The sequence below is a fragment of the Mustela lutreola genome, chromosome X (assembly GCF_030435805.1).
Source record: "Mustela lutreola isolate mMusLut2 chromosome X, mMusLut2.pri, whole genome shotgun sequence".
In the NCBI taxonomy this organism is placed as follows: domain Eukaryota; kingdom Metazoa; phylum Chordata; class Mammalia; order Carnivora; family Mustelidae; genus Mustela; species Mustela lutreola.
In genome coordinates this window covers 66,781,306-66,805,975 of record NC_081308.1, presented here as the reverse complement: position 1 = coordinate 66,805,975, position 24,670 = coordinate 66,781,306, and the positions used below count along the sequence as shown (strand labels likewise).

At 36.2% G+C, this 24,670-nt stretch overlaps 1 long non-coding RNA gene across 1 annotated transcript in view; it reads right to left on the bottom strand.

Moving 5' to 3' along the window:
• The window catches only part of LOC131821333 (uncharacterized), a 70,522-nt gene extending 49,802 nt beyond the window's left edge, over positions 1-20,720 (bottom strand). The window contains exon 1 of the long non-coding RNA XR_009349878.1: positions 20,569-20,720. This is a non-coding gene — a long non-coding RNA (uncharacterized LOC131821333). The remainder of the gene's footprint in view (positions 1-20,568) is intronic.
• Between the last annotated feature and the right edge of the window lie 3,950 nt (positions 20,721-24,670).

Sequence of the window (24,670 nt, the reverse complement as noted above, 5' to 3'; positions counted from 1 at the left end):
CAATAAAATCATCAAACCACAGAGAAGAATAAAAGAGAAGAAATAAGGAAAAGAGAGGGAATACCAAAGAGCCAGAAAACTAACAAAATAGCTATAACTACATATCTGTCAATATTACTTGTCATGTAGGGGTGCCTGGGTGGCTCAGTGAGTTGAGCCTCTGCCTTCAGCTCAGGTCATGATCTCAGGGTCCTGGGATCAGGCCCCGAATCGCATTGGGCTCTCTACTCCATGGGGAGCCTGCTCCCCCCACCCTCTACCTGCCTCTCTGCCTACTTGTGATCTCTGTCTGTCAAATAAATAAATAAATAAAATCTTTTTAAAAATATTACTTGTCATGTAAATGGACTAAACTCTCCAATGAAAAGACAAAATGTGGCGGCATGGATTAAGAAACAAAACCATTATATATGCTGCCTGCTAGAGACTCACCTCATATGTAAGGACACATAAAGTCCAAAAGTGAAGGGATGGAAAAAGATTATTTCATGCAAATGGAAACCAAAATCTAGTTAGCATGTATCAGACAAAATAGACTTTAAAGCAATGAATGTAATAAAAAATAAAGATGAATAAGCCTTATATGATAAATGGTGGAAACCCAACAAGATATAGTATTTGAAACTATCCATTTTACACAGAAGCATCTAAATATGTAAAGCAAATATTAACAGACTTAAAGAGAGAAATTGACAGCATTACAATATAGAAGGGGACTTTAATACTCTACTTACATCAAAGGACAGATCATCTGGCAGAAAATCAATAGGGAAACATTAGCTTTTAAATTTTATTTTATTTTACTTTATTTTTCTTTGTCAGAGGGGGCATCAGCTTCAAACAACATATTATACAAGGGAGTTAAGAAATATATACAGATCATTCCATCCAAAAACAATAGAACTTATTTTTTTCTCAAGTGCACATGAAACATACTCCAGAATAGATAATATGTAAGTACAGAAAACAAGTCTCAATAAACATAAAATATCAAAAAATTTGAACCATCTTTTCTGACCATTGAGGTATGAAATTACAAATGAATTGCAAGAAGAAAACTAAAAAAACCTGAAAAATATATGGAGATTGAAAAATATGGTACTGAACATCCAATGCACTAATGAGGATATCAAAGAAAAATTTAAAAAAATACCATAGGACAAGTGAAAATGAAAATACAACATACCAAAATCTATGGGATACACCAAAAACAGTTCTAAGAGTTGTTTACAGTGATACAGGCCTACCACAAAAAGAAAACAAGAAAAATCTGAAATAAACAATCTAACTACACTTAAAGATATGAAAAAAACAAGTGAAGTCCAAATTTAGTATAAGGAAGGAAATAGTAAATATCAGAGAGGAAAAAAAAAATAGAGACTGAAAAGATCAACGAAACCAAGACATAGTACTTTGAAAAGATAAACAAAATTAACCAACATTTAGCTGGCCTAAGAAAAAAGAGAGAAGGCTTAAATAAAATCAGAAATAAAAGAGAAGAAATTAAAACTGATTAAAAAAAATAAAAAGGATAATTCCAGACTACTGTGAACAATTATATACCAACAAACTAGACTACCTAGAAGTAATGGATAAGTTACTAAAATTTTATGATCTTCCAAGACTGAATCATGAAGAAATAGAAAGTCTGAATAGACCAATTACTAGTAAGAAGATTGAATCAGCAATCAAATACCTTGCAACAAACAGAAGTCCAGGACCAGATAGTTTTACTGGTAAATTTTACCAAAGATTCAAAGATTTAATACATATCCTTATCAAATTCTTCTAAAAAATTGAAGTGGAAATAATGGTACCAAATTCATTTTACAAGCCCAGCATTACCCTGATAACACAACCAGAGAAGACATCAGAGGAAAATAACATTACAGGCCAATAACACTGACAAAAACAGACAAAAATCATTAAAAAAGGGCAAATTGAATTCAACAATAAATTGAAAGGATCATACACCATGATTAGATGGGTTTTATTCTAGGAATGAAAGGATGGTTCATTTGCAAATCAATCTACATACTACACCACTTTAACAAAATGAAGCAAAACTCCCTATGATCATCTTAATAGATACAATTGATATAATTTGACATCTATTTGTGATACAAATTCTCAACAATATGGCTATAGATATAATAATGGCCATATATGACAAGCCAATAGCTAACTTCATAGTCATATGAAAAAGTGAAAGTTTTTTTTTCTGAGATGAATAAGAAAACAAGGATGCCCACTCTTGCCACTTTTACTCAACACAGTATTTGGAAGTCCTAGCTAGAGCAACTGGCCAGGAAAAAGAAATAACAGATATCCAAATTAAAAAGGGAGAAATTGAACTATAACTATTTTTAAAATTATAACTATTTTCAGATAATACAGCATTATATATGGAAAACTCTAAAGACACCACCAAAAAAATAGAAGTAAATTTTTTTTTTCAGTAAAGTTGCAGGGTACAAAATCAATATACGAAATTCTGTTGTAGTTTCCGATACTAACAGTAAAGTATCAGAAAGAGAAATTAAGAAAATGACCAAATTTGGAATAGCATTCTCCCCTCCCCCCAAAATTTACCTCAGAATAAATTTAACCAAGATCTCTATTCTGAGAACTGCAAAACACTGATGAAATAAATCAAAGACAAATAAATGGAAATGTATTCTGTGTTCATAGATTGAAAGAATTAACACTAAAATGTCTATACTACCAAAAGCCATCTATAGATTCAGTACAATTCCTATCAAGTTTCCAATGACATTTTTTAGAAAAGTGGAAAAAACACTCTTAAAATTAAATGGAAAGACAAAAAACCCAAATAGCTAAAGGTATCCCAAGAAAAAACAATGCAGGAGTTATCAAAGTTCCACATTTCAAGCTACACTATAAAGTTACAGTAATATAAAGGGTATTTAATGGTATAAAGCAGATACACACATCAATGGAACAGAATAGAAAGCTCAGAAATAGGGGGAGGAGTCAAGATGGCAGAGAAGTAGCAGGCTGAGACTACTTCAGCTAGCCGGAGATCAGCTAGATAGCTTATCTAAAGATCGCAAACACCTGGAAATCCATCGGCAGATCGAAGAGAAGAAGAAAAACAATTCTGGAAACAGAAAAACAACCACTTACTGAAAGGTAGGACCGGCGGAGAAGTGAATCCAAAGTGACGGGAAGATAGACCCCGGGGGGAGGGGCTGGCTCCCGGCAAGCGGCGGAGCAACGGAGCACAAAATCAGGACTTTTAAAAAAGTCTGTTCCACTGAGGTACATCGCTCCAGAGGCGAAACCGGGGCAAAGCCGACGCGGGGTCAGCGTGGCCTCAGGTCCCGCAGGGTCACAGAAGGATCGGGGGTGTCTGAGTGTTGCAGAGCTTGCGGGTATTGGAACGGGAAAGCCGGCTACAGAGACAGAGCCGACAGTAAGCTCGCAGCTCGGTGTTACCTTGAACCGGTCGCAGGCTCGGTGAGCTCAGAGCGCGGCCGGAGGTCAGGCAGACGGGAGTAACTGGGCGCTGTTCTCTGAGGGCGCACTGAGGAGTGCGGCCCTGGGCTCTCGGCAACTCCGGGCCGGAGACCAGGAGGCCACCATTTGTATTCCCGTCCTCCGGAACTCTACGGAAAGCGCTCAGGGAACAAAAGCTCCTGAAAGCAAACCCGAGCAGATTACTCAACCAGCCCCTGGTAAGGGCGGTGCAAATCCACCTGGGGCAAAGACACTTGAGAATCACTACAACAGGCCCCTCCCCCAGAAGATCAACAAGAAATCCAGCCGAGACCAAGTTCACCTACCAAGGAGTGCGGTTTCAATACCAAGGAGAGCAGCAGAATTCCAGAGGAGGAGAAAGCCAAGCACGGAACTCATGGCTTTTTCCCTGTGATTTTTTTTTAGTCTTGCAGTTAATTTAATTTTTTCCTTTTTCATTTTTTGTTTTTTTTCTCGCCTTCTGGTAAAATTTTTTTTTAACTTTTACCTTTTTCTTTTTTAACGTTTTTTAAGTAGTTTATCTAATATATATATTTTTTCCTTTTTATATTTTTTTAATTTGTTTTCTTTTTTAAAAATTCTTTTCTTTTTTCTTTTTTTTTTTCTTTCTTCCTTTTTGAACCTGTTTTTATCCCCTTTCTCCCACCTCACGATTTGGGATCTCTTCTAATTTGGTTAAAGCATATTTTCCTGGGGCTGTTGCCACCCTTTTAGTATTTTCATTGCTCCTTCATATACTCTTATCTGGACAAAATGACAAGACGGAAAAATTCAACACAAAAAAAAAAAGAACCAGAGGCAGTACCAAAGGCTAGGGACCTAATCAATACAGACATTGGTAATATGTCAGATCTAGAGTTCAGAATGACAATTCTCAAGGTTCTAGCTGGGCTCGAAAAAGGCATGGAAGATATTAGAGAAACCCTCTCGAGAGATATAAAAGACCTTTCTGGAGAAATAAAAGAACTAAAATCTAACCAAGTTGAAATAAAAAATGCTATTAATGAGGTGCAATCAAAAATGGAGGCTCTCACTGCTAGGATAAATGAGGCAGAAGAAAGAATTAGTGATATAGAAGATCAAATGACAGAGAATAAGGAAGCTGAGCAAAAGAGGGACAAACAGCTACTGGACCACGAGGGGAGAATTCGAGAGATAAGTGACACCATAAGACAAAACAACATTCGAATAATTGGGATTCCAGAAGAAGAAGAAGGAGAGAGGGGAGCAGAAGGTATACTGGAGAGAATTATTGGGGAGAATTTCCCCAATATGGCAAAGGGAATGAGTATCAAAATTCAGGAGGTTCAGAGAACGCCCCTCAAAATCAATAAGAATAGGCCCACACCCCGTCACCTAATAGTAAAATTTACAAGTCTCAGTGACAAAGAGAAAATCCTGAAAGCAGCCCGGGAAAAGAAGTCTGTAACATACAATGGTAAAAATATTAGATTGGCAGCTGACTTATCCACAGAGACCTGGCAGGCCAGAAAGAGCTGGCATGATATTTTCAGAGCACTAAATGAGAAAAACATGCAGCCAAGAATACTATATCCAGCTAGGCTATCATTGAAAATAGAAGGAGAGATTAAAAGCTTCCAGGACAAACAAAAACTGAAAGAATTTGCAAACACCAAACCAGCTCTACAGGAAATCTTGAAAGGGGTCCTCTAAGCAAAGAGAGAGCCTACAAGTGGTAGATCAGAAAGGAACAGAGACCATATACAGTAACAGTCACCTTACAGGCAATACAATGGCAGTAAATTCATATCTCTCAATAGTTACCCTGAATGTTAATGGGCTCAATGCCCCTGTCAGAAGACACAGGGTATCAGAATAGATAAAAAAACAAAACCCATCTCTATGTTGCCTCTAAGAAACTCATTTTAAGCCAGAAGACACCTCTAAATTTAAAGTGAGGGGGTGGAAAAGAATTTACCATGCTAATGGACATCAGAAGAAAGCAGGAGTGGCAATCCTTATATCAGATCAATTCGATTTTAAGCCAAAGACTATAATAAGAGATGAGGAAGGACACTATATCATACTCAAAGGGTCTGTCCAACAAGAAGATTTAACAATTTTAAATATCTATGCCCCCAACGTGGGAGCAGCCAACTATATAAACCAATTAATAACAAAATCAAAGAAAAACATCAACAATAATACAATAATAGTAGGGGACTTTAACACTCCCCTCACTGAAATGGACAGATCATCCAAGCAAAAGATCAGCAAGGAAATAAAGGCCTTAAACAACACACTGGACCAGATGGACATCACAGATATATTCAGAACATTTCATCCCAAAGCAACAGAATACACATTCTTCTCTAGTGCACATGGAACATTCTCCAGAATAGATGGCATCCTTGGTCCTAAATCAGGACTCAACCGGTATCAAAAGATTGGGATCATTCCCTGCATATTTTCAGATCACAATGCTCTAAAGCTAGAACTCAACCACAAAAGGAAGTTTGAAAAGAACCCAAATACATGGAGACTAAACAGATCCTTCTAAAGAATGAATGGGTCAATTAAATGGGAAATTAAAGAGGAATTAAAAAAAATCATGGAAACAAATGATAATGGAAATACAATGATTCAAAATCTGTGGGACGCAACAAAGGCAGCCCTGAGAGGAAAATATATAGCGGTACAAGCCTTTCTCAAGAAACAAGAAAGGTCTCAGGTACACAACCTAACACTACACCTAAAGGAGCTGGAGAAAGAACAAGAAAGAAACCCTAAGCCCAGCAGGAGAAGAGAAATCATAAAGATCAGAGCAGAAATCAATGAAATAGAAACCAAAAAAACAATAGAACAAATCTACGAAACTAGAAGCTGGTCCTTTGAAAGAATGAATAACATTGATAAACCCCTGCCCCGACTTATCAAAAAGAAAAGAGAAAGGACCCAAATAAATAAAATCATGAATGAAAGAGGAGAGATCACAACTAACCCCAAAGAAATACAAACTATTATAAGAACATACTATGAGCAACTCTACGGCAATAAATTTAACAATCTGGAAGAAATGGATGCATTCCTAGAAACATATAAACTACCACAACTGAACCAGGAAGAAATAGAAAGCCTGAACAGACCCATAACCATTAAGGAGATTGAAACAGTCATTAAAAATCTCCAAACAAACAAAAGCCCAGGGCCAGATGGCTTCCCGGGGGGAATTCTACCAAACATTTAAAGAAGAACTAATTCCTATTCTCCTGAAACGGTTCCAAAAAATAGAAATGGAAGGAAAACTTCCAAACTCATTTTATGAGGCGAGCATCACCTTGATCCCAAAACCAGACAAGGATCCCATCAAGAAAGAGAGCTATAGACCAATATCCTTGATGAACACAGATGCGAAAATACTCACTAAAATACTAGCCAATAGGATTCAACAGTACATTAAAAGGATTATTCACCACGACCAAGTGGGATTTATTCCAGAGCTGCAAGTTTGGTTCAACATCCGCAAATCAGTCAATGTGATACAACACATCAATAAAAGAAAGAACAAGAACCATATGATACTCTCAATAGATGCTGAAAAAGCATTTGACAAAGTACAGCATCCCTTCCTGATCAAAACTCTTCAAAGTGTAGGGAGAGAGGGCACATACCTCAATATCATCAAAGCCATCTATGAAAAACCCACCGCAAATATCATTCTGAATGGAGAAAAACTGAAAGCTTTTCCGCTAAGGTCAGGAACACGGCAGGGATGTCCATTATCACCAATGCTATTCAACATAGTACTAGAGGTCCTAGCGTCAGCAATCAGACAACAAAAGGAAATTAAAGGCATCCAAATCGGCAAAGAAGAAGTCAAATTATCACTCTTCGCAGATGATATGATACTATATGTGGAAAACCCAAAAGACTCCACTCCAAAACTGCTAGAACTTGTGCAGGAATTCAGTAAAGTGTCAGGATATAAAATCAATGCACAGAAATCAGTTGCATTTCTCTACACCAACAGCAAGACAGAAGAAAGAGAAATTAAGGAGTCAATCCCATTTACAATTGCACCCAAAACCATAAGATACCTAGGAATAAACCTAACCAAAGAGGCACAGAATCTATACTCAGAAAACTATAATGTACTCATGAAAGAAACTGAGGAAGACACAAAGAAATGGAAAAATGTTACATGCTCCTGGATTGGAAGAATAAATATTGTGAAAATGTCTATGCTACCTAAAGCAATCTACACATTTAATGCAATTCCTATCAAAGTACCATCCATCTTTTTCAAAGAAATGGAACAAATAATTCTAAAATTTATATGGAACCAGAAAAGACCTCGAATAGCCAAAGGGATATTGAAAAAGAAAGCCAAAGTTGGTGGCATCACAATTCCGGACTTCAAGCACTATTACAAAGCTGTCGTCATCAAGACAGTATGGTACTGGCACAAAAACAGACACATAGATCAGTGGAACAGAATAGAGAGCCCAGAAATAGACCCTCAACTCTACAGTCAACTAATCTTCAACAAAGCAGGAAAGAATGTCCAATGGAAAAAAGACAGCCTCTTCAATAAATGGTGCTGGGAAAACTGGACAGCCACATGCAGAAAAATGAAATTGGGCCATTTCCTTACACCACACACAAAAATAGACTCAAAATGGATGAAGGACCTCAATGTGTGAAAGGAATCCATCAAAATCCTTGAGGAGAACACAGGCAGCAACCTCTTCGACCTCAGCCGCAGCAACATCTTCCTAGGAATAATGCCAGAGGCAACGGAAGCAAGGGCAAAAATGAACTATTGGGATTTCATCAAGATCAAAAGCTTTTGCACATTAAAGGAAACAGTTAACAAAATCAAAAGACAACTGACAGAATGGGAGAAGATATTTGCAAACGACATATCAGATAAAGGACTAGTGTCCAGAATCTATAAAGAACTTAGCAAACTCAACACCCAAAGAACAAATAATCCAATCAAGAAATGGGCAGAAATTAATGAAGCTCTTGCAGAAAATCCAGGACTTGTCAACAAATCTTGTTATGAAGATGGTTGGCTGATCAAGATAGCACTCAGTAATCCCTCAGAACTGGATGAATTAATGAGTGAAGAAGCATATGAGAAATACATAAAATCTATTGAGGAGTGAAAATGGAACCCCTAAATAAACTAGTATGAAACAAAAAAAAAAAAAAAAAAAAAAAAAAAAAAGAAATGGGCAGAGGACATGAACAGACATTTCTGCAAAGAAGACATCCAGATGGCCAACAGACACGTGAAAAAGTGCTCCATATCACTCGGCATCAGGGAAATACAAATCAAAACCACAATGAGATATCACCTCACACCAGTCAGAATGGCTAAAATCAACAAGTCAGGAAATGACAGATGCTGGCGAGGATGCGGAGAAAGGGGAACCCTCCTACACTGTTGGTGGGAATGCAAGCTGGTGCAGCCACTCTGGAAAACAGTATGGGGGTTCTTCAAAATGTTGAAAATAGAACTGCCCTATGTCCCAGCAATTGCACTATTGGGTATTTACCCTAAAGATACAAACGTAGTGATCCAAAGGGGTACGTGCACCCGAATGTTTATAGCAGCAATGTCCACAATAGCCAAACTATGGAAAGAACCTAGATGTCCATCAACAGATGAATGGATCAAGAAGAGTTGGTATATATACACAATGGAATACTATTCAGCCATCAAAAGAAATGAAATCTTGCCATTTGCGACAACATGGATGGAACTAGAGCGTATCATGCTTAGTGAAATAAGTCAAGCGGAGAAAGACAACTATCATATGATCTCCCTGATATGAGGAAGTGGTGATGCAACATGGGGGCTTAAGTGGGTAGGAGAAGAATAAATGAAAGAAGATGGGATTGGGAGGGAGACAAACCATAAGTGACTCTTAATCTCACAAAACAAACTGAGGGTTGCTGGGGGGAGGGGGTTTGGGAGAAGGGGTTGGGATTATGGACATTGGGGAGGCTATGTGCTTTGGTGAGTGCTGTGAAGTGTGTAAACCTGGTGATTCACAGACCTGTACCCCTGGGGACTAAAAATATATGTTTATAAAAAATAAAATATTAAAAAAAAAGAAATTGGGAAATATTTATCTTAAAGCAGCATAAAAATATACTATATCCAAATCATGGCAAAAATTTGTATATAATGATGTTATGTTGATTATGATCTCATAATTTTGACATATTATGTTTAAAACAGGACTATGTAAGATTAAATATAATAAAATATTTTACTTACCATTTAAAAAAAAAGAAAGCTCAGAAATAAATACAATATATATGGTCAACTTATTTGTGACAAAGGAGGCAAAAATATACAATGAGGAGAGCACAGTTTCTTCAATAAATTGTGCTGGAATAATTGGACCGCCACATGCAAAAAATGAAAGTAGACGACTATCATATACCACACCAAAAATTTATTCAGAATAAAGTCTTTAATATATGGTAAGAAGCCATAAAACTCCAAGAAGAAAACAGGCTGTAAACTCCTTGACATTGCTCTTGGTGATATTTCTGTAGATCTGATTCCAAAGGCAATGGCAATAAAAGTGAAAATAAACAAGTGGGACATCAAAGTAAAATGTTTCTGCATAGTGGAGGACACCATCAACAAGAAAAAAGTCAAGCTACTGAATGGGAGAAGACAAATATGTAAATTACATATCCAATAAGGGATAATGTCTAAAATATTTAAAGAACCTATATATCTCAATAACAAAAAAATATGAATTAAATATGGGCAGATGATCTGAATAGACCCTTTACAGAGAAGATATACAGATGGCCAACAGGCACATCAAAAGATATTCGTTATTCATAATAAGGGAAATCCACATTAAAACCACAAAAAAATATCATCTCACACCCCTCAGAGTGGCTATCATTAGAAAAATAACAAAAAATATGATGTGTTGGCAAGGATGTGGTGAAAAGAGAGCACTCATGCACTGTTAGAAAGTAAATTGGTGTAGCCACTAAGGAAAACAGTATGGAGGCTCCCCAAAATATTAATATTGGAACTAGTATATGATCCAGTAATTTCATTTCTTAGAATTTATCTGAAGAAAATGAAAACGAATTTAAAAATAAGTATGGGTGGACTTTGAGGGTATTTGAGGACTTCATTAAGTAAAATAAGTCAGACAGATAAATACAAGTATTATATGATTTCCTTATATATGGAATCTAAACAGCAAAACAAATTTTGTACAAAACAAAGCAAAACTCATAGATACAGAGAATAGTTTGGTTGCCAAAAGGAATGGGGTTGGGGGGTGCTGGATGAAATGGGTGATGGGGATCATAGGTACAAACTTAATAGTTATAAAATAAGTCAGCCCTAGGGAAGTAATGTAAAAAGTATTATGCCTCCATCAGAATGGATGAATACCCAACTTTTGTAGCAACATGGATGGGACTGGAAGAGATTATGCTGAGTGAAATAAGTCAAGCAGAGAGAGTCAATTATCATATGGTTTCACTTATTTGTGGAGCATAACAAATATCATGGAGGACAAGGGGTGTTAGAGAGGAGAAGGGAGTTGGGGTAAATTGGAAGTGGAGGTGAATCATGAGAGACTATGGACTCTGAAAAACAATCTGAGGGGTTTGATGTGGCGGGGGGTGGGAAGTTGGGGTACCAGTTGGTGGGTATTATAGAGGGCACAGATTGCATGGAGCACTGGGTGTGGTGAAAAAATAATGAATACTGTTTTTCTGAAAATAAATAAATTGAAAAATTAAAACAAAAACAAAAACAAAAACAAAAAAAACAATGAATTTTGGAACACTGAAAAAATTAAATTAAATAAAGAATACTAATCTGAGAGGTTTTTTTCATTCAACACTTAAAATATGTATTCTTGCTTGCATGCTTTCTGAGAAGTCTGTAATTCTTAATTTTCTTCCTCTCTAGGAAATACGGCTCCACTCCTGACTATAAGTTTGGTTATTGTAGATAATGTTGCTATGAACAATGGGTTGCAAGTATCCTTTTGAATTAGTATTTTTGTATTCTTTGGGTAAATATCTAGTAGTGTAATTGCTGGATCATAGGGTATTTCTATTTTTAACTTTTTTGAGGAACCTCCACAATGTTTTTCAGAGTGGCTGCACCAGTTTGCATTCCCACCAACAGAGCAAGAGGGTTCCCTTTTCTCCACATCCTTGCCAACACCTGTTATTTCTTGTGTTGTTGTTTTTAGCCATTCTGACAGGGTGAGACTCAGACATAAAAAGAATGAAATCTTGCCATTTGCAAAGATTTGGATAAAGCCAGAAAGTATTATGCTAAGCAGAATAAGTCAGTCAGAGAAAGACAAATACCATATGATTTCAGTCATATGTGGAATTTAAGAAACAAAACAAATGAGCGAAAGGGGAAAAAAAGAGCAAGAGAGGTAAACCAAGAAACAGAGTCAAGTATAAAGAACAAACTGATGGTTACCAGGGAGCAGATGGATAGGAGGATGGGTTAAATAGGTGATGCGGATTAAGGAGTGCACTTGTTGTGATGAGCACCAAATGTTTTAGGGAAGTGATGAATCACTACACTGTACATCTGAAACTAATATTATAATGTATGTTAGCTAAATGGAATTTAAATAAAAACTTAAAAACAGATTTTCTCCTTGCTGGTTATTTTTTAGTAGTGTGAATATAATATGTCTAAGTGTGCATATTTGTTTCTATTCTCTTTTATATTTTTCTTGCTTGATGATCTCTGAACATTTTGAGTCTTTGGTGTTTGTTAGTAATTTCAGAAAATTCACAGCTATTAATTCTTCAAATATTTCTTCTGTCTTGTTTTCTCTTTTCTACTTATGGGATGCCACTGACATGTGTATTACACCATTGTTATTATTCCATAGTGCTTGAATCTTCTGTACTATTTTCCTATTCTTTTTCCTCAGTAATTTCAGTCTGGGTAATTTCTATTTGCTCATCTTCAAGATTAGTGATTATTTCCTCAACTGTAATGAGCATACTGATGAGCTATCAAAGATGATCTAATTTCTGATTTCTGTTTTTCATTTCTAGCATATCTATTTTATTCCTTCTTACAGTTTCTGTTTTCTTTTTTATTTACTTGAGAGAGAGAGTAAGTGACAGAGAGAGCATGAGCAGGAAAGAGGGGCAGAGGGAGAGGGAGAAACAGATGCCCCACTGAGCAGGGAGCCCGAGATAGAGCTTGATCCCAGGACCCCGGGATCATGACCTGAGTTGAAGGCAGATACTTAACTGACTGAGCCACCCATGTGTTCCAATTTCTGTTTTCTGTTCAAGTATTTACATAATTTTTCATGCTTTCTCCTTTTTCATTAGAGCTTTTAATACAGGGTTTCCAAGGTATCCCAACCTCAGCATAATAAACATTTCCAGCCAGATAATTCTATAGTAAGGTGCTGTTCTGTGTATTGTAGGATGCTTAATATCCATGGTCTCTACTCACTAGATGCCATAGCACATCTTATGATAATGATAAATACCTCCAGACTTTTCCAAATGTTCCCTGTGGGCAAAATTTCCCTCCTTCTTTGATAACCAGTGCTTCAACATATTAATCATAGTTGTTTTAAATTCCCTTTCTGATATTTTTAACAACCATCTCATATCTCAGTCTGCTTTGGATAATTTCTTTGCCACTTCAAACTGTTTTTTTCATGTTTTTTTGTCATGCTACATAGATTTTTTGTTTGTTTAAAGATGAACAGGATGGCGCCTGTGAGGGAGAAAAACTACAAGAGACTCTTAATCTCAGGAAACAAACTGAGGGTTGCTTGGGGTTGGGGGAGGGAGTGATAGGTGGCTGGGGGATGGATATTGGGGAGGATATGTGCTATGGTGAGTGCTGTGAATTGTGTAAGACTGATGAATCACAGACCTGTACCCCTGAAGCAAATAATACATTATATGTTAATAAAAAAATCTTTAAAAATATATATCTAGAAATCTATAATATCATTGATAATAAACACCATTTATTGAAAAAATGAAGATGAACATGTATAGAGTGGTAGATACTGAGATACTTTTTTATACTTCAGGATTAGCATGTTTTTCCTTCTGCTGGGCCTTTAGTGTGGATTCTTATGTTGCTCTAGTCAGGAGTTGGACTAGGTTTGAAATTTGCTTAGTCCCTATTGTTGCTATGGTTACAAGAGTTGGAATTTGTTGCTATGGTTATCTGAGTTGGATTCTGTTGTTGCTATGGGCACAAGAGATTTCAAAAATCCTCTAGTGAGACCTTGTTTTTGTCTCTCCTCTTGAATTTGGATCTTTCTTTTGTTTTGCTCCCTGTAGTCAGTCTCTTGAAATCCTTCCAGTTGTACTCCACTATAATATTTACTCGAGGTTCATTATTCTGGTAAGGTGGAAGTTGGTGAAGGGGACATTCTCTGATACTCTTTTTAAGCTTCAGTGTTAGGCAAATATTTTTAACCTGAGTTTTGAGACTTGCTCTTTACAAATATTCCTATAATTTCTCCAAATGCAGAAGATTCTAGGAAGGTAAATATGGCCTCAGTTTTTGTGGGGGACTGCATTTCTCTCACTCAGCTGCAGTGGGTTTCTTTTAGTGCACTACCTTGAAGATGAAATCTTTTGTTCTGTAGTGCAGATGGAGTGGGGGAGGATGTTGGACTATGTTGATTTTAACAGTTGCTATTGTTGTTCTTTTCCTCTGGCCAGAAACATGGGGGAGCTTTCTCAGGTTCCTCTTCAGTCTTACCTCTGGGTTTTCTGGAAGGGGAAGAAGGCCTGCAAATAGGTGAGAACACACTTCTGCTACGGCCCTTATCCTAATCCATGTTAATTTATGCTCACATGCTAATCCATAGTTGCCCTTTAGCAGTTCACTAAATAATTCCACTTTAATCTTGAAGGTTATATGGCATTTTAAAACATTTATTCTGGGTATACAGTGATCCAGTCCTGTTTTTTCAGATTTCAGATCAATTATCTGCCCTTCGACTTCATTTATCCAATAGGTTAAGAAGAGTTGTTAATTTACATTTGTTTAGCATTTTTCTTGCTCTGTGGGTCAACATAATGTTCTTTCCACATTTCTATATCCTCCAGGTGATATCAGAGACTATTGTTAATAAACTTTAAAATTAAAATTTAGTTATTTTTATTTAAATAATAAAAATTACCTTATATGTTTACCCATGCACTTATCATTTTGGAGGATCCCTATTCCATTGTGTAGATCCATATTTCCACCTGGCATCATTTTCCTTATGTCTCAATGACTTCATTTAACATTTTTGTACTGTGGATCCACTGTTGATGTATTTCTGAAAAAGTTTTCATTTTACTTAACATTTTTTCCCTCAGCTGTATCTTTTATTGCCATGATTCATTCATTCCATAACTGGAAGCCTGTATCTCCCACTACTACTTTTTACTTTATTTTTAAAATTAACATATAATGTATTATTTTTCCCAGGGGTACAGTTCTGTGAATCATCAGTCTTACACAATTCACAGCACTCACCATAACACATACCCTCTCCAATGTCCATCACACAGCCACCCTATTCCTTCCCCCCACCTTCAGCAACCCTCAGTTTGTTTCCTGAGATTAAGAGTCTCTTATGGTTTGTCTCCCTCCCTGGTCCCATTTTGTCTCATTTGTCCCTCCCTTTCCTCCCAAACCCCCAGCCTTGCATCTCAAATTCCTCATATCACAGAGATCATATGAAAATTGTCTTTCTCTTATTGACTTATTGCTTAGCGTAATACCCTCCAGTTCCATCCACTTCACTGCAAATGGTAAGATTTCAAGTTTTTTGTTGGCAGCATAGTATTTCATTGTGTGTGTGTGTATATATATATACACATACACACATACACACCCCACATCTTCTTTATCCATTCATCTGTTGATGGACATCGGGGCTCTTTCTGTAGTTTGGCTATTGTGAGCATTTCTGCTATAAACATTCAGGTGCATATGCCCCTTTGGATCATTACATTTCTATCTTTAGGATAAATACTCAGTAGTGTGATTGCTGCGTCATAGTGTAGCTCTATTTTCAACTATTTGAAGAACCTCCATACTGTTTTTCAGAGTGGCTGCACCAGCTTGCATTCCAACCAACAATGTAGGAGGGTTCCCCTTTCTGCACATTCTCACCAATACCTGATTTTCCTGACTTGTTAATTTTAGCCATTCTGACTGGTGTGAGGTGGCATCTTATTGTGGCTTTGATTAGTATTTCCCTGATGCTGAGTTATGTTGAGCACTTTTTCATGGGTCTCTTGGCCATTTAGATGTCTTTGCAGAAATGTCTGTTTGTATCTTCTGCCCATTTCTTGATTGGATTATTTGTTCTTTGGGTGTTGAGTTTTGTAAGTTCTTTATAGATTTTGGATACTAGCCCTTGCTCTGATATGTCATTTGCAAATATATTCTCCCATTCTGTCAGTCTTTTGATTTTGTTGACTGTTTCCTTTGCTGTGAAAAAGTTTTCATCCTGATGAAGTCCCAAGAGTTCCTTTTCACCCTTGCTTCCCTTGCCTTTTGTGATGTGTCTAGGAAGAAGTTGCTGTGGCTGAGGTCGAAAAGGTTGCTGCCTGTGTTCTCCTCAAGAATTTTGATGGATTCCTGTGTCACATTGAGGTCTTTCATCCATTTTGAGTCTATTTTTGTGTGTGGTATAAGGAAGTGGTCCACTTTCATTCTTCTGCATGTGGCTGTCCAATTTTCCCAACACCATTTGTTGAAGACCGTGTCTTTTTTCCTTAGACGTTCATTCCTGCTTTGTTGAAGATTAGTTGGCCATAGAGTTGAAGGTCCATTTCTGGGCTCTCTATTCTGTTCCAATGCCTATGTGTCTGTTTTTGTACCAGTAGCATACTGTCTTGATGATGACAGGTTTGTAATAGAGCTTGGAGTCTGGAATTGGGATGCTGCCAACTTTGGTTTTCTTTTTCAACATTTCTCTGGCTATTCGGGGTCTTTTCTGGTGCCATGTGAATTTTAGGATTATTTATCCCATTTCTTTGAAAAAAATGGGTCGGATTTTGATAGGGATTGCATTAAATGCATAGACATTTTCACAATATTTTTTCTTCCCATCCATGAGCATGGAATGTTTTTCAATTTCTTTGTGTCTTCCTCAATTTCTTTCATGAATACTTTATAGTTTACTGAATATGGATCCTTTGCCTCTTTGGTTAGGTTTATTCCTAGGTATCTTATGGTTTTGGGAGCAATTGTAAATGGAATTGACTCCTTAATTTCTCTTTATTCCATTTTGTTGTTGGTGTATAGAAATACAACTGATTTCTGTGCATAGATTTTATATATTGACACTTTACTGAATTCCTGTATGAGTTCTAGCAGTTTTAGAGTAGAGTCTTTTGGGTTTTTCAACATCAAATATCATATCCCTTGTAAAAAGTGAGAGTTTGACATGTTGTTGGCTGATTTGGATGTCTTTTATTTCTTTTTGTTGTCTGATTGCTGAGGCTAGAACTTCTAGTATATATTGAATAGCAGTGGTGATAGTGGACAGCCTAGCTGTGTTCCTGAACTTAGGGGAAAACTCTTAGTTATCCCCCATTGAGAATGATATTCGTTGTGGGTTTTTCATAGGTGGCTTTGATGATATTGAGATATGTAGCATCTATTCCTACACTGTGAAGAGTTTTGATCAAGAAAGGATGCTGTATTTTGTCAAAAGCCTTTTCTATATCTATTGAGAGTATCGTATGGTCCTTGTTCTTTCATTAATGTAGTGTATCACATTGACTGATTTGGAGATCTTGAACCAACCTTGCAGCCCAGGAATAATTCCCACTTGGTCATGGTGAATAGTCCTTTTAATGTACTGTTGGATTCTATTGGCTAGTATTTTGGTGAGAATTTTTGCATCCATGTTCATCAGGGATATTGGTCTGTAATTCTTTTTGATGGGGTCTTTGTCTGGTTTGGGGATCAAGGTAATGCTGGCCTCATAAACGAGTTCAGAAGTTTTTCTTCAATTTCTATTTTTTGGAAAAGTTTCAGGAAAATAGGTATTAATTTTTCTTTAAAAGTTTGGTAGAATTCCCCTGGGAAGCTCTCTGGCTCTGGGCTCTTGTTTGTTGGGAGATTTTTGATGCTGCTTCAATCTCCTTACTGGTTATGGGTCTGTTCAGGTTTTCTATTTCTTCCTGGTTCAGTTTAGGTACTTTATACTTCTCTAGGAATGCATCCTTTTCTTCCAGATTGTCAAATTTGCTGGCGTATAGCTGCTCATAATGTTTTCTTATAATTGTGTGTATTTCTTTGGTGTTGGCTGTGATCTCTCCTCTTTTATTTGTTATTTTATCAATTTGGGCCCTTTATCTTTTTCTTTTGGTAAGTTTGGCCAGTGGTTTATCAATCTTATTAATTATTTCAAAGAAACAGCTCTTAGTTTCATTGATCTATTCTACCATTCTTTTGGTAGAACATTGATTCCTGCTCTGATCTTTATTATTTCTCTTCTCCTGCTGGGTTTAGCCTTTCTTTCCTGTTCTTTCTCCAGCTCCTTTAGGTGTAAGGTTAGGTTGTGTATTTGAGACCTTTCTTGTTTCTTGAGAAAGTCTTGTGTTGTTATATACTTCCTCTTAGGTCTGCCTTTGGTGCACCACAAATATTTTGAACAGTTGTGTTTTCATTTAATTTGTTTCCATGAGTTTTTTCAATTCTTCTTTAATTTCCTTGTTGGCCCATGCATTCTTTAGTCGGATGCTCTTTATCCTCCATGTATTTGAGTTCTTTCCAACTTTCTTCTTGTGATTAAGTTCTAGTTTCAAAGCACTGTAGTCTATAAATATGCAGGGAATGATCCCAATCTTTTAGTACCAGTTGAGACCTGATTTGTGACCCAGGATGTGATCTATTCTTGAGAATGTTCCATGTGCACTAGAGAAGATTGCGTATTCTGTTACTTTGGGATGGAATGTTCTGAATATATCTGTGATGTCCGTCCAGTCCAGTGTGTCATTTAAAGCCTTTATTTCCTTGTTGATCTTTTGCATAGATGATCTGTCCATTCAGGAAGGGGATGTTTAAGTCCCCTATTATTATTTTTTATTGTCAATATATTTCTTTGATTGTGTTATTAATTGGTTTATATAATAGGCTGATGCCATGTTAGGGGTATAGATACTTAAAATTTTTAGATCTTCTTGTTGGACAGACCCTTTAAGTAAGATATAGTGACCTTCCTCATCTCTTATTATAGCCTTTGGCTTAAAATCTAATTTACCTGATATAAGGAATGCCACCCCAGCTTTCTTTTGATGTCCATTAGCATAGTAAATTGTTTTCCTCTGTCCTCACTTTAAATCTGGAGGGGTCTTTCGGTCTAAAATGAGTTCCTTGCAGACAGTATATCAATAGTTCTTTTTTTTTTTATCCATTCTGATACCCTGTGTATCTTGATTGGGACATTTAGCCCATTTACTTTCAGGATAACCACTGAAAGATAAGAATTTAGTGCCATTGTGTTGCCTGTAAGGTGAATGCTTCTGTATATTGTCTCTCTTCCTTCTGGTATGTTCCTTTCAGGCTCTCTCTTTGCTTAGAGGACCCTTTTCAATATTTCCTATAGGTTAGTTTGTTGTTTGCAAATTCTTTGCATTTTTATTTGTCCTGGAAACTTTTTATCTCTCCCTCTATATTCAATGACAGCTTAGCTGGATATAGTATTCTTGGCTGCATATTTTTATCATTTAGTGCTCTGAATATATCATGCTAGTCCTTTCTGGCCTGCTAGGTCTCTGTATATAGGTCTGCTGCCAATCTAATATTTCTACCATTGTATGTTAGGAACCCCTTGTCCCTAGCTGCTTTCATGATTTTCTCTTTGTCACTGAGACTTCTAAGTGATGGGGTATGGACATATTTTTATTGATTTTGAGGGGAGTTCTCTATGTTTCCTGGTTTTTAATGCTTGTTTGCTTTGCCAAATTAGGATTGTTCTCTGCTATAATTTACTCTAATAAACATTTCTGCCCCCTCCCATTTCTTCTTCTGGAATTCCAATTATTGTAATATTGTTTTATCTTACAGTATCACTTATCTCTCAAATTCTCCCTTTATCATCCAGTGGTTGTCTCTCTTTTGCTCAACTTCTTTATTCTCCATCATTTGGTTTTCTATATCACTAATTCTCTCTTCTGCCTCATTTATCCTAACAGTAAGAGCCTCCATTTTTTTATTGCACCTCATTAATAGTTTTTTAAAAATTTTCAACTTAGTTAGATTTTAGTTCTTTAATTTCTCCTGAAAGGAATTCTCTAGTAACTTTTTTTTTTTTAATTTTATTTATTTATTTGTCATAGAGAGAGAAGCGAGAGCAAACACAGGCAGACAGAGTGGCAGGCAGAGGCAGAGGGAGAAGCAGGGTCCCCGCCAAGCAAGGAACCCAATGTGGGACTCGACCCCAGGACGCTGGGATCTTGACCTGAGCCGAAGGCAGCCGCTTAACCAACTGAGCCACCCAGGCGTCCCTCTAGTAACTTTTTGAATAGATGCATCACCTTACATGTTTTCGGTTTATACCTAAGAATGGAATTGGCGAATCATATGATAATGCTATATTTAACTTTTTAATAAACTTTCAAAGTGTTTTTTACAGTGACTGCACACATTTGCATTTACACCAACAATATGTCGAGTTCCAACTGATATGAACATGAATTTTAAAACAGCCACAATAAAAATGTCACAAGAATAATTAAAATTCTCTTGAAACAAATGAAAACTTAGAAATTATTGTTTAAAAATGAAACATAACAAAAGTTAAAATGGACATTCTAGAAGTGAATATAATGAACAAAGAAAATATTACTGCTTAGCTTGACAATAAAGTGATATTACAGAATGAAAACAATAAACTGGAGGATAGAACAATCAAATTATTCAAGCTGAAAAACAAAAAGAAAATATACTGAAAAAATGAATAAGGACTAAGGGGTCTGAACAAAAGATCTAACGTTTGTATCATCAAAATCTCACATAGAAACAGAGAAGTGAGATTAAAAATTTAAAAATAATTGTCTGGGGACGCCTGGGTGGCTCAATTGGTTAAGCAGCTGCCTTCGGCTCAGGTCATGATCCCAGCGTCCTGGGATCGAGTCCCACATCGGGCTACTTGCTCCGCAGGGAGCCTGCTTCTCCCTCTGACTCTGCCTTCCACTCTGTCTGCCTGTGCTCGCTCTCACTCTCTCTCTCTCTTACAAATAAATAAATAAAATCTTAAAAAAAATAAATAAAAATAATTGTCTGGGGCACTAGGGTGGCTCAGTGGGTTAAGCTTCTGCCTTCAGCTCAGGTCATGATCTCGGAGTCCTAGGATCGAGCCCTGTGTTGGGCTTTCTGCTCAGCAGGAAGCCTTCTTCCCCGTCCCTCTCTCTGCCTGCCTCTCTGCCTACTTGTGATCTCTCTTTGTCTGTGTCAAATAAATAAATCAATAAAATCTTAAAAAATTTAAAAGTAATTGTCTATGGGAGCACCCAAATACATGAAGTGGTTAATAACAAATGTAAAGGAACTAATCAATGGTAATACAATAATAGTAGGGGAATATACCACCCCACATACATCAAAGGACAGATCATTCAACTAAAAATTTGGCAAGAAATGACACATTGGGACATATTGATTTAATGGATATATTTTAACATCCCAACCTAAAACAGAAGAATATACATTCTTTTCAGGTACACATGCAACATTCTCCAGAACTGATCACATATTAGGCCTCAAAACAACTCTCAACAAATTCAGAGAGCTCACAATCATACCATGCATCTTTTCTGACCACAGTGCTATGAAACTAGAAATCAACCACGAGAAAAAATCAGGAAAGACCACAAATACATAGAGGTTAAAGAACATGCTATTAAATAATGAATAGGTTAAGTAAGAAATCAAAGAAGAAATCCAAAAGGACATGGGAACAAATGAAAATGAAAACATAATGGACCAAAGCTTTTGGGATTCATCAGAAAGTGGATGTAAGAGGGAAGTTTATAGCAATACAGGCTTACCTCAAAAAGGAAGAAAAATCTCTAATAAGCAACCTAAACTTCCTCCTAAAAGAGATAGGGGGGGAAATCAAGCAAACCCCAAAACCAGCAGAAGGAAGGAAATAATAAAATGAGAGCAGAAATAAATGATATGGAAGTAACAATATAATAGAACAAATCAATGAAACCAGGGGCTGGTTTTTGAAAAGATAAATAACATTTGCACACCTCTAGCCAGACTAATCAAAAAACAGAGACAGGATTCAAATAAATGAAAGAGGAGAAATTACAACAAACATCACAGAGATACAAACAATTATTAAGAGAATATTATGAAGAACTATATGCCAAAAAATTGGACAACTTAGAATAAATGGATAAATTCCTACAAACATGTAACCTACCAAAATTGAAGCAGGAAGAATTAGAAAATTTGAATAAATCAATTACCAGCAAAGAGATTTTGTCAGTAATCAAAAATCTCCCAACAAACAAAAGTCTAGGACAAGGTGGCTTAACATGAAAATCCTACTGAATTTTTAAAGAAAATGTAATACCTGTTCTCCTCAAATTATTCCAAAGTATAGGAGGAAGGAAAACTTCCAAATTCATTCTGTGGGGCCAGCTTAACTCTGATACCAAAACCAGATAAAGACACCACCAAAAAGGAGAACTAAAGGCAATGTACTTGATGAACATACATACAAAAATCCAAAACAAAATATTAGCAAAGAGAATCCAGCAATACATTAAAAAATCATTCAACAAGATTAGTGGGATTTACTGCAGGAATGCAAGTGTGTTCAATATTCACAAATCAATCAACATGACACATCATATCAATAAGAGAAAAGGAAACAGAAAGTCATTTCAGTAGAAACAGAAAATGCATTTGACAAAATACAATATCCATTCATAATAAAAACCCTCAACAAAGTAGTTGCAAGGGGAACATATTTTGACATAATAAAAGGGCATATATGAAAACAGCAAGCATCATACTCAGAGGGGAAAAACAGAGCATTCCCCCTGAGGTCAAGAACAAGACAAGGATGTCCACTCTCACCATTTGTATTCAGCAGAGAAGTGGAATTCCTAGCCACAGCAATTAGGCAACAAAAAGAGACAAAAGGCATCCAAATTGAAAAGGAAGAAGTAAAACTTACATTATTTGCAGATGATATGATACTCTACATAGAAAATTCTAAAGACACCACCTAAAAACTACTAGGATAGAAAAATGAATTCAGTAAAGTTGCAGGATACAAAAATCAATGTACAGAAAACTGTTGCATTTCTATACACTACTAATGAAGCAGCAGAAGAGAAATCAAAAGATCAATTCCATTTACAATTGCACCAAAAACAATATACATAGGAATAAACCTAACCAAATAAGTGAAAGATTTATACCCTGAAAAATATAAAACACTGATGAAGGAAGTTGAAGATGACACAAAGAAATGGAAAGACATTCTGCACTCATGGATAGGAAGACTACTGCTAAAATGTCTATATTACCCAAGAAATCTACAGATATAATGCAATCACTATCAAAATACCACCAGGAGTTTTGACAAAACTGGAACAAAAATCCTAAAATTTGTATGGGGCCACAGAAAACACCAAATAGCAAAAGAAATTTTGAAAAAAAAAAAAGGCATAGCTGGAAGTATCATAATTCCAGATGTCAAGTTACATTGCAAAGCTGTAGTGATCAAGAGACAGTATGGTACTGGCATAAAAATAGATGCATAGATCAATGGAACAGAATAGAAAACCCAGAAATGAATCCACAAGTATATGGTCAATTAGTCTTTGACAAAGAAGGAAGGAATATCCATTGGAAAAAGAACAGTCTCTTCAACAAATTGTGTTGGGAAAACTGGACAGCTACGTGCAAAATAATAAAAGTGGACCACTTTCTTATTCCATACACAAAAATAAATTCAAAATGGGTTAAATACCTAGATATGAGACCCAAAATCATAAAAATCCTGGAAGAAAACACAGAAAGTAAAATCTCTGACATTGGTTATGGCAACATCTTTTTCAGTATGTCTCCTAAGGTAATGGAAACAAAAGCAAAAATTAACTGTTGGTACTTCATCAAAATAAAAAGTTCTGCACAGTGAAAGAAAAAACCAACAAATCTAAAAGGTGACTTACAGAATGGGAGAAGATATTTGTAAGTGACATATTGGATAAAGGGTTAATATCCAAAATATGAAAAGAACATATATAAATCAACACCCCCCAAACCCAAATAATCTAACTGGAAAATGGACAGAAGAAATGAACAGACATTTCTCCATAGAAGACATACAGATGTCCAACAGACACCTGAAAAGATTCTTATCATCACACCTAATCAGAAAAATGCAATCAAAACTGCAATGAGATGCCACACCTCCCAGAATAGCTAAAATAAAAAACAGAAGAAACAATGTGTATTAGTGAGAATAAAGAAAATGGAACTCTTGTGTCTTTTTGTGGGGAATGCTAACTGGGCAGCCACTGTGGAAAATAGTTTGGAGTTTTCTCAAAAATTTAAATATGTTCAAGCAATTGCACTACTAGATATTTATCCACAGGATACAAAAATATTAATTTAAAGGCATTATGCAGCCCTGTGTTTATAGCATCGTTATTTAATAATAGCCAAGATATAGAAACAGTCCATGTGTCCATCAATTGATGAATAGATGGAGATGGTGTGGAATATATATATATAGATAGATATAGATATAGATATATTTCAGTCATATAAAAGAAGGAAACCTTGCCATTTCCAATGATATGGATGGGGTTAAAGAGCATAATGCTAAGTGAAAATTCAGTCAGAAAGACAAATATTTTCATTCACCTGTGGAATTTAAGAAACAAAACAAGTCAGCAAAGGGGGAAAAAAAAGAAAGGGAGAGACAAACCAAAAAACAGAATTTTAACTATTGAGAACAAACTGATGGTTACCAGAGGGGCAGTGGGTGGGAGCTGGTGAAATAGGTGATGGGGATGAAGTAGTGCACTTATGGTGAACACTGAGTGATGTGTGGAATTCCACTATATTGTATACCTGAAACTAATATAAAACTTCATATTAACTATTCTAGAATTTAAATAAAATAGAGAAAAAATA